Genomic DNA, 16,368 nt, shown 5'->3' on the forward strand with positions numbered 1-16,368 from the left:
CCAACATAGAAAATAGGCACCCATGAGTTCATACTATATATTGTACTTTGATCCATCATCATATGAAAATGTAGAATGAATTGGATTTAATCATCATTCTCCCAGTTACAGAATAAAGATGTACATTTTTTATTTTTGAAAATGGACACGCAATGACAAAGACAAAATAAAAATAAATAAATAAAATAAAATACTCGAGTTCGTAGATTCTCGAGAAAATGATTAACTCCCTGACCAACTCGACCAATTTTCTTTAATAAATCTTAGAAAACTTTATAATAATAGTATTATGAATGATATGCATCGGATGACTACGATCATTGAAGGTTCGACGATTTCTCTCCAAGTAGATAGTCCACCAGAAAATAATTTGAATGATAACCCAAATATATAAGGATGTCATATCAATCGTTTCAATCCAAACTTTTTATCAACTATCAAAGACTCGGGTATCACCTAATGAATCTCAGTATTACTCCACAAAAAATTTCAGATATTAGTTATCACTTAATAATATAAAATTTAAGTGAGTTGTCGATTTCACTTTCTCATGACACATTTAACGACTTACCATATAATTTTTTTTCTTTCACATATCATCCATAAGAATTCCACGGTGAATATTAATTCATCCAAATAACGAGATTTTGGAATAAATTGATGACCCTAAAGTTTCTCCGAGCAAAAATCATATTGAATCATGTTTTGGAAATACATACTAAATTCTAAACAGAGTTTGTTGGTGAACGAGGATGAGTCTACATACGATATTTTCACACGTAACCCAAACCAAACACGCGACCATTTATAGGTCTGGCAATTCTTCTTTTGATTTATTTTCATTTACATCATCTACAATTTCTTGTGATTTATGGATTTATTCATATGTTTCTTGAAAAAAAATGTTCCTCATTGTATAAATTAAATATAATAAAAATGTTAAACCAAATCAACAATTATTAATTTGCATAAGTAAAAGTATAACATTCTAAAACATTAATACTATTATCTTTAAACTATTTTTCTGAAACAATGTAAACAAGTTAAGTACACATTTCACTCAACAAGGTATACATGTTTCATTTTAAGATAGAAACAAAAAATATATATTTTTTCTAATGTGGAACATAAGTGATTCATCACAACAATGATAAACTTGTATGCCTTTTATTTACCCACCAAAATAAATTAATCAATTTGAAAACATACCACTACTTTTGATGCTCAATTTCTACTCTAAATTCCATTTTTTATGAATTCATGTGAATATTTCCAGCACATCTTATTAATTTTATAAAATTTACAATAATAGTTAATAAATAGTACTGAAATAAGTTTATGGCAAAGTAAGTTGTGTAGCTATTTACATTTTCATTACCTATACATGACAAAAATCCTACATCGTTTGAATAAATGACATTTTCAAGTTACTTAAATCATTTTCTATGAAAAATGTTTATTAAAGACCCATATTTGATCCAAATAATTGTATATAATAAATCTTAGAGAAAAAGATAATTCTCTTGTACCAAAAAAATATTTTGTTAGTTATTTACATTTCAAACTAGTAAGTCCAAATATTCTTTTTGATTTTCAGCTCAAACTAACATAGATTTCAAATTTGGCTATGGTAAAATGACATTGGATATGCAATTCAAATTTTAATTCTATTTTATATGAAATTTTTAAGGCTAGTTACAATTTTATACGTTTATTAAATAACAAGTTAGAAAAATAACTCTAAAATAGACTTAATATATAATATATTGCGTATTTATGTTTAACTGAAATAAACAGATTATTAAAATGACTATTCAACTTGAATTGTAATATTATTTTCATAAAAATTGCAATGATAATTGATAAATAGCATTGAAATAAGTTTATGGTAAAGAAAGTTACGTAACTATTACACTTTCATTACCAATGGGCTGACTCTTACACGAGTTTCCCATATTTGATCCAAATAATTCTTATCTAGTAAATCTTAGAGAAAAAGATAGTTCTCTTGTACGGAAAAAAATACTTTAAAAAATTTGTTATTAACATTTCAAATTAGTAAGTCCAAATATTCTTTTTGATTTTCAGTTCAAACTAACCTAGAGTTCAAAATTGGTTATGGTAAAATGACATTGGATGTGCAATTCAAATTTTAATTTTATTCAATATGAAAGTTATAAGGTTAATTACAATTTTATACGTTTATTAAATAACAAGTTAGAAAATAACTCTAAAATAGACTTAATGCAGAATATATTGCTTATTTATTTTTAACTAAAACAAACAGATTATACAAAGTCAATGACTATTCAACTTGAATTTCAATATTATTTTTATAAAAATTATAATAATAATTGATAAATAGCACTGAAATTTTTTTATGGTAAATTAAGTTGCGTAACTATTACACTTTCATTACCTATGCATGACAAGAATCCAACATCGCTTAAATAAATGATATTTCAAACAACTTAACACGTTGTCTCTTAAAAACATTCCATAAAGACCATAATTGATCCGAATAATTCATAGTATCTAGAAAATTGTAGAAAAATAGTTCTCTTAATTTTTTTGTTCAAAATAACTCTAAAATTAATTTAATATTGAATATATTGCTTAATTATTTTTAACAACAAATAATTTATAAAACGTAAATGTCTTCTCAAATTAAATTCTTGTAATAGTTAATAAATAGCACTGAAATAAGGTTATGATAAAGTAAGTTGTGTAACTATTACATTTTCATTACCTATGCATGACATACAAGAAGCCCACATTGCTTGAATAAAAGATATTTCCAAACTATTTAACACATTATCTCTAAACATCGAGTCATTAAGACCCAATGGGTTGAATCTTATACAAGTTGCTCATAATTGATCTGAATAATGTTTAGTATTAAGAAAACTTAGGATTTTGGCCAATTTTTTTTGGCATCGTCTCTTAATAAGATAATGCTTAGTATTTAAAAAACTTTAAGAAAAAAATAGTTATTTAGTAGGAAAAAACAATTTAAAGAAATTATTTAATTATATTTCAGTTTAGTTAGGACAAATAATTTTTATTTTTTTTGCAAACATCACATCGTCTCTTAATAAAGGACCTTTCAAGTTACATAACACATTGTATTTCAAAAACGTTCATACTTCTATACAAGTTGTCCATAATTGATTCAGATAATGCTTAGTATTTAAAAAACTTTAGGAAAAAATAGTTATCTAGTAGGAAAAAATAATTTAAAGAAATTAGTGAATATATTTCAGTTTAGTTAAGCCAAATATATTTGTTTTTGTCAAACATCACCTCGTCTCTTAGTTTTTTTTCAAAATAACTCTAAAATAAATTTAATGTAGAATATATTTCTTATTTATTTGTAACTTAAACAAACAATTTACACAATGTAAATAGCTATTCAACTTAAATTGGAATATTAATTTTATAAAAATTGTTATATTAGTTAATAAATAGCACTAAAATTGAGTTATTAAGACTCAATGGGCTGACTCTTTTACAAGTTGCCCATAATTGATCTGAATAATGTTTAGTATCTAGAAAAACTTTGGACAAATAAAAATTAGGCAATTTTTTTTTTTTTTTGGAAAACATCACATCGTCTCTTAAGTTGTGTTTGATAAAACTGAAAAATTAAGATCTGAACACTGAATACTGAATTTTATGTGCTTAATGATTTAAATATCAAGAGATAAAAAATTAAATTACCAAATAGAAACATCTGAAATTTAAGTATTCAATATTTCAGTTAGTTTGATAATATCTAAAATTAATATTTGAAAAAATATATTTAGACTATTATACTCTTATATATTAGTTAATAAACTTAATATATTGAAGTATATAATTTAATATATTAAATAAAAAGAATTAAAATAAATATTATATTTTGTTAACTAGTATATTAAATTATAATTTGTTAATGTAATATATATATATATATATATATATATATATATATATATATATATATATATATATATATAAGCGATAATAAGAAAATATACATATTTATTTTAGAAGAAGAAGAAATTTTGTTTACTTATAATAATAAAAAAATTGGAAAATTAGTACGAGATATATATCCATAAATATGAGAGATAATATATATATATATATATATATATATATATATATATATATATATATATTCTCTAATTTTTTATTTATAATTAATTTAAATATATTTCTATTTTTATATTTGATAATGTTTTAGAATAATCTCGTAAAAAATAATTAAATGAATTAAGATAAAGAAAAGAATAAATTTATTGTACTTATAATAGGAAAAAGAAGACAAATTTATGAATCTATATAATATTAATTTATAAATATAGTATTAAATATGAGTTAATGATAATATATTATATTTTGTTTAATAATTAGTTTAATATAATTATATTTTTATTTTCTAATATTTGAAAATAATCTCGTGAAAATAATTAAATAAATTATCATCAAATAAAATTAAAAGAGAGAACATAATGAAAAAGTAATACGACTTTATAATATATAATAATACAGATAATGATTAGTATTTAGAAAATGATTAACGGTTAATTTGATTACATATGAGGACCGTTTCAATTTGTATGTGTAATCTCATGATATTTTCTTATTTCAGCGATTACAAGAGGACCTGAAGTTAAATTCAGGTTCACATCTTTTTGATGAGGTACTGGTGTTTTTTCCTCTAATAATTATGGTTTCATGGATGTTGTAGTTTGTATATGTATATTGTCATTCATACTCTTTGCTTAAGAGTTTTGTGTTGTTTATCTTTATTAAATTGCTATTCATGTATAATAATGTTGATAACTTCCCTTTACCAATTACCGTTACCATAGTGAAAACCCATTTAATTATGTATTTCACCACTCATTTTCTACTTCTGATAACAGATATTGTACTGTAATAGTGGAAACCCCAGTCCTTGTCAACATCCAATTAATTTTTTTTGGGGGGAGGTTCAGTGTCATGTTCAATGATCATCAAAAACATGTACACTAACATAGATAACAATCCAGCATTAATAGTTTGTTTTCCTGTTAATAGGTTCTAAATATATAGAAACATGATATTGTTGTTAATGTTACAGAACAACAAAATAATTCTTTCAGATTTTTTTGTTTCTTATTTGAAATTTTGGTTATATTCTAGGCTTATAAATATTCGGTCCTTATATTTGGAGATTTAGCTAAGCTTATCATTTTGCATTCGTTGATGAATAATCTTTAGCTGCTATTAGAATAATACAGGTATGTCCATCACTATTTTTGATTCATTTGTAATAATTGTTAAAAGTTTATCATGAGAGTCTATCCAAGATAATTTCAATTAAATTTTTTGGCAATTAAAATTTTGTCAAAAAATATGAGAAAAAATCGGCTTTGGATGTACAACAAAAATTTGTCAAATCGTCGATGATTAACTAACGAATTTATTAAAAGGGTAGAAGATTTTATTCAATTTTCTAGGCACAATGCTAACGGTATGAATGGAGGAAATATTTTGTGCCCATGTAGAAAATGCGGAAATCGTAAATTTCAAGATTCAGAAACTTGTAGAATTCGTCTTTATCGTAGTGGTTTTATCGAGAACTATCTTACGTGGGTATGTCACGGGGAAGCACCAACTCAGTTTGTAAAATTTTCGGATGAAATGAATGTTGAACCAAATTCTAGCGTTGACGATATTAATTCGTACCATAGAATGGTTTTCAATGCTACAGCTAGTTATGATCCGCCAATACAAAATGAATGTACAAGTTCTTCATCTAATGTTCCGATAGATAAACCTATTGAAGGCGACAAATTTTGGGAAATGTTAAATGTTGCAAATCAACCTATTTGGCCAGGTCACCCAAGCGAAATAAAATTATCAGCAACTGCGAGACTTATAAGTCTTAAATCTGATTAAAATTTATCTGAAAGTGCAATGGATGACATTATTGTATTTTTGCGCGATCTAATGTCACGTGACAACAACTTGCCTAGAAATTATTATACTGCGAAAAATTTGCTCAAAGATTAAAATTTACCGGTTATAAAGATTGATGTATGTGTTAAAGGTTGTATGCTTTTCTAGAAGGATTATAATCTAATTGAGCATTTTAAGTTTTGTTTGAAGCCAAGATTCAAACAAAATGAAGTCAACTCTACAAAGAAAAAATCTTGGAAACAATTAATATATTTGCCTTTGACGCCAAGGTTACAAAGGTTATATGCTTCAAATGAACAGCAGAACACATGATGTGGCATGCGCAATATGATATTGAAAATGGCGTGATGTGTCATCCTTCAGATGGAGAGGCGTGGAAATCATTTGACAGTAAATTTCCAAAATTTTCAGCCGAGAAACGCAATATTCATTTAGGACTATGCGCTGATGGATTTTTACCTTTTTATATGTCTACATATTTTTCTTGGCCGGTAATGGCGACTCCATACAATCTTCCACCAGGTATGTGTATTAGAAATATTCTCTCATCCGTCACAACTTTGATGTCATGCATATTGAAAAAAATGTTTTCAATAATGTCATTCACACCATTATGAATGTGAAAGGAAAGACAAAAGACAATATCAATTCGAGAAAAGACACGTTTTTACATTGCAATCGTCCCTCGTTGCGTGTGCATCCTGATAATAATGGTCTGAAGCCTAAATCTATTTTTACGTTAACCAAAGACGAAAATTGTATAGTGCTTGAATGGCTTAAAAGTCTATAATTTTCTGATAGTTATGTGTCAAATATTACAAGATGTATTGATTTTAATGGAAGCAAGTTGAGTGGATTGAAGAGTCGTGATTGTCATATCTTTATGGAACGATTGATTCCAATTGCTTTCAAAATTTTTGCCAAATTTATGGAACGATTAAAGAGTCGTGATTATTGCCAAATTTTTTGTGGGGTGCGTTGATAGATTTGAGTAACTTTTTTCATGAACTTTGCTCAACAACATTGAGTATTTCAAATATTGAAAGAAAGGAAGTTGATATTACAGTAATTCTTTACAACCTTGAAATAATATTTTCTCCATCATTTTTCGACTCAAAGCATCTTTTGGTGCATCTTCCTTAGGAAGTTAAAGTTGGAGGTCCCATTCATTATAGATGGATGTATCCATATAAAAGGTACACAATATATTTTATTTCACTATATATATATATTATTTATGATTTATTAATAACATGATAATTGGTTAGGTTTTTACATCATTTAAAGAAGAAAGTGAAAAACAAATCGAAAGTGGAAGCCTCTATTTGTAATGCTTATCTTGTTGAAGAAATATCCACATTTGCGTAACAATTTTTTGAACCACACGTGAATTCAAAAAGAAAAAGACCGCAAAGGAACACAGAAGGTCCAATTAATAGTTTTTCCCTACACATTCTATATTCAATTACCTTGGACGCCCAAGTAGTGGTTATAATCCTCGATATTTAAATAATGAAGAACTTCGAGCCGCACATACATATGTTATTAATGGATTTGTTTGGCACACTCGAGAATATGGATCAAACAAATCTACAATGAATGGTGGAGTATGTGTGCACTCTAATCATGATTATTATGGCTTTTTAGATGAAATAATTGAATTGGAGTATCCAAGTTTATATCTTCGGGGTAGTGTTATTTAAATGTTCTTAGTTTCACCCCATTATAGGAGTCAATATTCATAAAAAAAATATAAATTAGTTGACATAAATCCTATACAGCAATACAATAAATATGAACCATTTATATTAGCGCAACAAGCAGTTCAGGTGTATTACTCTCATTATCCGAATAATAGGAAAGACAACACACAATGGTGGGTTGTTTGCAAAGCAAAGGCTATAACTAAAGTTGAGAAACGTTTGACTGAAAAGCGTACCAACAAGATGAAATAATAGGATCATTTGACATTCCAATTTATGAAATTGTACAATTGTGTGATCCTAATGGTGCTTATGATGATGAAACAATTGATGATTTTGACATTAATGTCCATGGAGAAATGCAATTTAATGATAATGAAGATCGGAGTGAAGACGTCGAAGATGATAATGATCTATTTGAAACATGAACATGTAAGTAATTCTTTATTTCAATATATTCCCTTAATTCCCGTAAAATAGGTGAGTGGTAAATAATAACAATATTATTGTATTAATGTTCAACAGGTTTCTGAGTTAACTTGGAAAAGTTGGCAGATATATTCTATTATTCTATTATGTGGCAATTGCTCGAGAAAATATTTTACTTAAAGTTGGTGTTATGTCCTATGTTTAAAGTTGATGATTATGTTCTCTATTAAATATCACGTGAGTTGTTTTTAATATTTTACTTGAATTTGGTGTTATGTCTCATGATACAATTGTTGTAACTCATGTTTGAACTTCATTAAATAGATAAATGTTTTGATTGTTTATGGATATTTGGTTGCTTTCTTTGTATGTTATTAGTAATTAAGTTATGATCATTCCAGCTGATTTATTTAGAAAAATGTGACAAAAAAAATTTTAGTACAAAAATTATCTCAATTTGTATCAATTAATTTAAGACTAAATATTTGATCATGTTTTTTATAAATAGATAAACTTAAAATAATTTCAATGTTAAAAATTTAATCCCAGAATATTAAACTGTTTTAATATTAAAATCAACCTATTTCAATTTATTTTAAACATGTCAATACTATATAATATAAAAAATTAATTTATAAATAATAAAAAATAATAGATTGAATGTTGGTCATCGAAATGATGTGGAAACATAAATAATATATAATATAGAAAATTAATTTATAAATAATATAAAATAAATTAATATATTTAATATTAGTCGTCAAAATTACGTAGATAATTTGTTACGTCGAAAACTATGTGGATAATTTGATACGTCGAATATTACGTGGAAACCTAAATAATATATAATATATAAAATTAATTTATAAATAATATATTTAATATTGGGCGTCGAAAATGATGTCCATAAAATATTAGTCTAAACTTTTATTCGCGTCTGTCCTTCCCTCTTTTCACTGATGTCCTTCACTCCTTTCACTCTGAGTTTTCATACAGAGTGATTTTTCCTTCTCTTCACTTATTTTTCCCTCTTTTCATACATCTTGAGGCAATATTGTTCAATCAACATTTGGCATTGAATCAGAGTTAGGTTTCAATACTATTTTCATACACGTTTTTTTCAATCCGCAACTAGGTAAGCAATACTGTTTTCATGTTTCAGAGTTAGGTTTCGTTGTTCGGCGGCCTTGAAAGATCTAAATTTTCATTCAACATTCGAAATTTGACTCGACCATCTTCAATCAGCATGTAAGGTAAAATCAACGATCTAACTTCATCGCTTATCTTTAGGGACGGAGCCACTCATTGTTTGACCCCAAGCAGGGGCGGAGCCACGCTTGGGCTAGGGTGGGCTCCAGCACCACCTAAATTAAAAAAATGCTTGGGTTGTAGCCAAAGCTAAAGTTTTAAATATATGTATATTAAGTTTAAACAGGTAACAATTTGTCCTAATGGAGGTCAGGTGATCGAACCCTGCCCTCCCACTAAATAAATTTATATATTTTTCTTTTTTTCAAAACATTTTACATTAATATTTTATAATCATCTTTTCCATTTTTTTTATATTCTTATCAAATATGCGAAAATCCACTAAATTAGATTTTTATAATTTCTTTATTTATATATTTAGTTTTCACATATTTAAAATCTAATTAATTTAATTTTTCACGTTTTCTTAACTTAATTTTTCTTTAACATGTATAATTTTGTTTTTTAAATCGAGTATTCTAATCACTCTTAAAATTTCATTTATTTATTTTATTTTAGGAAGGGTTGGCCGAAGATCTATTTAGTAAGGGTATTTGTAGAAAAATTCGATTAATATGTTCACGTATTAATACACGTAATAGTATAATACCAAAAATCTTACAGTCCAGTGAAAAACCTAGATTCACCCTTTGGTTAGTGTGGGTTCCGCCCCACCTAAATTAAAAAAAAAAAATAGGGCAAATTAAATGAATAAACCGGGCAAATAAGTCAGCCCCAAATAATTTTTCAGGTTCCGCCCTTAAACCCGGAGAGACATACCTCCTAGTAATACTATAATATATAATATTTAATTATATAACTACCTAATTTATTAACTTCTATATTATAGCAGAGGCCCCACCAGCTACTAATTATAAATTATATATTATATTTATTATATCTATCATCTAAATCTAACTAGATTCTATATTCTAATATATTTTATAATATATTTATTCTATTTGAACCACCTAAATCTAATTTATTAATTCATAAATAAATATGAAAAATAATATTAGTCAATACTAATATATTATATATTATATTTATTCAAAATTAAATAATATCCTAATTTATTAATTCCTAAATAAATAATCCACGCAATAATTTATAATCTATTACTTCTTAATTAAAAGTCGGTAACTTATTCATTCCTAATCGAATATAATTACCTGGCGATAAGCTATATATAATTTATCAAACTTAACTAAAAAAATATGTCCCCTAACAATAGTCACGGTCATAATTTTAAAATTTAAATTCTAGGTTATATTAGTTTTTGTGAAAATGATTTTAGCCCGGATAAACTTGAAATCTTGGCTCCGCCCCTACTTACCTTTCACGTATCAAAAAGTGTTTATTGTATTGTTAGGTGTTCTCTCCGGTAATACATATCTCTTCTTATTCATCTTCCTTTCTTTCACGCTTTTCTTCTATTTCGAATATAATTTAACTGCTTGTACGCCTCCATGCATATATAGAATACGACATTTTTGTACTGATAATAGTATGCTCAAGCTGTATCTTTCTGAAATTGATCAATTTATAAGGTGAATCTCGTTATATTTTGTTCAATAAAATAATGGACTTAAAGATTATTCTATTCTTGTTAAATTACTTTTAATGTAGTGTCTTCAAAGAATAAGTTGATGATTATATACTTTAGCTTGATTAGGAGTTTATTAACAACTTGAATTCTAACTTCCATGTAGAATGAGACAAGAAGGTGAGTATGTGCGTCTTCATAGGTGAATTTTTCACTGTAAAATCCGTGTGCTAAACTAATTAAGGGTGCATTATTTGGCTGGTAATGTTACCAGACGCTGTAGTCTTGGCAGCTTTAAATGCATTGTGTTATACAATTAAAATATTTGAAAATCACTTGGCTTACAGCTAACATGACATATAATTACTCATTACTAGTATTACCTTCTTTTCATGTGGTTTTAGGCTCATAATTTGTTTAAGCATTAGCTTTGTTAAGGCATAAAAAAACATAAGATAACTTGAGCTCTACTTTCTTCATTATGTTGCTTTCTTTTCTCCATAATAACTTATGCTCTGTTATTGTTCTCTCTGTTTCACGCTTGCTGTAGGTTTTGTTCTTTCTTTCACGCTTTTTTTTTCCTAGAATCGATCGTTCGTCTATCATTCGACAGTGTCTGTAAGTTATATTTTGTTTCTTATCGCTACCTAATCAAGGATGGTCATTTTAAGACTAATTTTGTTTTCGATTTCACTAAGAAATCATATGCAGACTTTGCAACATATCGGATTCCTCTTTTTGATAAATTTGTAGGAATGTTATGATCATTTTGAATTAATCAAACTTCTTGTTATTACTATGAAGTAGGAATTGTAGAAATGATTATCTATATAGCTTAATTCTTAACACTATTTTGATAAATTAAATTGATTGGGTTATTGTCTCTATGATGTTTGCATTTGTCTTGTCTTCATCATGTTTCAATTTCTAGTTGTTTTTGATTAAGAGTTGAAGGACAAAAAAATTAAAGAATCTCTTGAAAATCGGCTTAGAAAGGATTAAGAAACGATAATCTAAAGGACGAGTTTCAAAAATGTTCAAGTCTTGAATCCCCTCATACCTTTGGAATAACCGACACGAGAAAATCGTGAATTTTGAGTATAATGTTGATGTTAGAACAATGTACCAAATGGTCATTTCGAAACCCTATTATGAGTCCAACTGTCGTTTTTTATAACGACTGAATTTTCTGAACCCGTGACACGTACATATTGTACGTTTTTAAAAATCTGAAATTTTGAGTGTTATTGTTGTTTACAAATTGTGCAAAAGACGTTCAAAAAAAGAAAAAACAAGAGGACGGATCAAGTCCGAGTCAACCCGTCAACCAACGAGTCAACCCGGGTCAAAGAGGGATCAAACACAAGTCAAAGTGGAGGTGGAAAATGGTTGACTGGTTTTCTAAAGCGGGAAAATCGAATTATTTGAAAAATAGGTTATTTGAAAATGGGATTATTTAAAAAAAAAGGAAGAACTCTCACAATTAGAACCCACCAAGCTTCCAATTACTGAATGGAATTCAATGATCTTAGACGCTTTGGAAAGGGAAACGAGTCCCCTTTCATGCGGTGGAGCCTGATCTCCCGTTGGTGCCCTTTAATCTTTTAAACCAATTAGAACCCCTTTCCTATCTTTTAAACCAATGATCCGTTTTGACTTATGAGCAACCATTGGAAAGTTCTTTGAATTAGCTTTCAAATGACACCAAATAGCTCTTCCAGTTCGCCCCAAAGTTCAATCCAAGTCGCCCGCAGTGGAGATGGTGCATGGATCGGCACGTTCCTGTGCAGCTAGCTTTCTAATCATAATGAACCATGTCGTGATCCAAGGAGAACATGAGGTGTAGGCAAGAGTCTTCTGTTGTTGGCTGGAGGTTTGTATTGGATAGCATCTGAACTAGATTAGCTTAGGATCAGATTAGATTAGGATATTTTTAGTTCTTGAATCAAAGGATTCTATTTTGGCGAAACCTGCACTAGCTGAGAGAAGGAAGGTGTTTGTTGTGTTCTTCGGCCAGTCTACAGCAGGTTCTTCTACGGTGAGAATCCAAGTGTATCTTCGGCGCGCAGGTGACTCCTAGGTGGTCAGATAGACTGTTGCAGTAAGCTTTATCGTGTTTTGGAAGCGAATGTGAAGATTCAACTGAATCTCCAGTTGTGCTGCAGCTCAACAGAAAGGTCCTGATTTCTTCTTTTCTCTTGAGGATGAGATCCCTCCGAACTGAAGTTGTGAACGACTGAGGAGGATGGAGACGAAGAGTCGATGATCCGAACAGATCCGCGGAAGGTCATCCTCGAGCGATCTTCGATCGCAGGCGCAGAAGGTCGCCGAAAATCGCCTAGCCGGAGGAGGACGGTGGGCTGGTAGGTCCCTTTTTACACTTTGTAATATTCGATTTCCTCCAACTTCGTTGGAAGTTGTAAAGAGGCCCATGGGCCTCTTTTATTTTTAAATATGCCTATATACTTCAATTTCGAATTAATAATTTAATTCGAAATTAAAGTAGTCCCTAATCTTTTCCTTTCTTTTTAATTGAGCCCCTGGGCTTCTTTCTTTTCCTTTTATTTTAATTTAAAACTTTAAAAATCAAAAATAAAATAAATTTAAGGTCATGTTTGTTTCCCAAATTTAACAAACCACTTTAAAATGAGAATTCAAGCATCCAAATCACTTCCAAATTTTCTCAAAATTTCCCAAAATTATTATTTTCTTCGAAAATAATTATTTTCTGAGATTTTTAGAGCCCATTTGGCAAAACCCGAAACTTTAAGAGGCTATAATTTAAAATTCATGAGTCCAAAAATTATGAAATTAAAAATGTAACTTCTTAAATATTTTCAATGCCCATAAAAATTTTCATAATTTTTGGGATCTGTTTGAAAAAACGTCTATCTTTGTAGTATCATATTCGGAGTTCTATAACTCCGAAATTCCAAACTTGATTCATATTTGCTTCTAAAATTATTTTTGATCCACATGTGAAGTTTCGAAAATTTTGGGAATTAATTTTGAAAATGACTCGTTTTAAAAGGTTGTGCTTGGATTTTTTCATTAAACTATGAGTATTTTGAAAAGAGGGAAACATTTGGGATCTTGGGTTAGTTTATTCTCATCTCTTCTTTGTTTCAAAAGAACGAACTTCTAATTCTCAATTTGAATCATTATCCTCGTCATTTACACTCATTAGCTCGGGAATCATGGTTCTTTCTTTTCTCGGGAATTCTGCTTTGTGTTTTTCATTGTTTTATCTTCGTCAAGTACCTAATGAATATGATTGGCCCCTTTGCAAAATGATCATGATGTTCTCACACAAGTAAAAGAGTTCTGAACTCAGAACGAATACGTAACAATCCTTCAAACATCAACTGACCAATTACTTAGGAGTAGAGACTATCTATAAAGACGCGTATATGACATAGCGTTGTAGGTCATTTCTTAATACTTAACCAAACATCGAACTCTTAAAACAAATATCTGATTTTTTTTGTTTAGTTTCTTTGAAAATAAAACTAAGTTGGCGACTCTAATGTCAATTAGATCAATACATCCGCGTGTGGATCGATTTAAAATATGTACGGGTCAATTGAAAAGGTCTATGCTAAAGAACTCTATTTTTGGTTTCTCATCCCTTTCAACCTTTTTACGGGATGCAGAGGAAACTAAATCAAGGGGTTCTTTAACATAGCTCGCCTTAACACAAGAAAAATGTTTTCTCTAAAAAACAGTGCACGGGTCGTACCTACCATCAACATTTCTCGTCTCCTACCGCGGGAGCACGTGTGGAAGGTAAGGGGCATGGGGTCGCAAACTTTCGGATCGCACAAACCTCCCTTGAAGACGGTGGTATGTTTCCTTAGTTAGGAGAAAATGGAAATGAAAACAAAAACGGGTACAAGTGGACATATCACTCTCCCTACGACACAAAAAAAATGGGGCCAAACTTAGCCTGCCCACTTCCGTATATATATAGTGGTTGACTTTCGTTAAATTTCGTCGTTCAATAAATTAGTTAAAAAATTTTATGAATCAGTTTTTAGATTAGTTAATATATAGTTAACAAATAATTAGGAATATGTTAAAATTTGTTTTATCAAGAATTAATAAGCAGAGATGTTTCCTCAACCAATTTTTACTTCCGGCGAGAGGAGGCACGAGAAGAAATAATAATAAATAACTATTGGTGTCCTCAATAATTGTAAAATGAAAAATGAAAGTACAAAGAAAGTGAACAAAAATTGAAAATTTTGAAAGTTTTAAATCGATAATAAAAGTTATTGGTTATTTTGATACCGTTATAATTTACAATTGCATAATAATTTTAGTGTAATTTTAGAGAAAAATATTAATTTATAAATAAAATCAAACATATATAAGCGTTTAAGTAAATAGGTTGTATAATTTATTTTAAAAATTATACCGATTAAATTAAAGATAACAATTTATTTATAGTTCATAGAATATCTAGAAATTTATAATAAAATAAAGGGAAATATAATAATACTTGATTGACCACACACAAGTCAAACACAAGACTACGACTAATAAATAAATGCGACATAATCTACTTTTATATATTTTTACACTCCCTCGTAAACTTGTTTCTCAATACTTGTGGTTTTTTCAATTAATATATTATTATGTAATAATTCAATTGAAAAAGAATAATATTAAACCAATTTTTTTTTTTAAATTGAGCTATTGCAAGATTCCAATTATGGGTTCAAATTTATAATGTTAATAAAAAGTTAAAATGTATAAAATAAGATAAACTTAGTTTAAACAGTATAAATATAAAAATAGGTGTGCATTATTTTATCCAATAAAAATATTTAATATTGTTTTATCCAATCAAAATAATAATTGTAAATAACTCAATTAATAATAAAAACACAAAGTAACCCATTAATTGTAAGCCCAATTAAAAAGTAATTGAGAGTATTTTGTAAAAAAAAAAAAAATACTACGTGTAAAAGTCCACATGGAGGCTTATAAGAGGTCATTTCTTCTCTGGAGGCATGGTTGAGATTAGCCAAAAGCACAACTATATAAGAGACAAAAAAACGGTTATTTGTTAAAAGAGAAACGTTAAGTGATTTTTAAATTACTCTCATTATTTCTTATTATACATAAATTTTGTAAAAGATATATATATATATATATATAATGTGTTTTAATTGTCATATATATATATATATATATATATATATATATATATATATATATATATATATATATATATATATATATATATATATATATATATATATATATATATATATATATATATATATAATTAGTTGTGATTTACTAAAAAAAGATTTACTAATTTGAACGTTTATATTATGATATATTCAATAAGTGTTCATGTTATTTTTATACCCAATAATTTAGTTCACAATTAAATTATTTTATATATATGAGATACAAAATTTTTAATAAAATTAATATTATCTAAATAAACTTTATGCCTTTTTATAAATAAATTAGTTT

Source organism: Impatiens glandulifera, chromosome 1 (assembly GCF_907164915.1).
Source record: "Impatiens glandulifera chromosome 1, dImpGla2.1, whole genome shotgun sequence".
Taxonomy (NCBI): domain Eukaryota; kingdom Viridiplantae; phylum Streptophyta; class Magnoliopsida; order Ericales; family Balsaminaceae; genus Impatiens; species Impatiens glandulifera.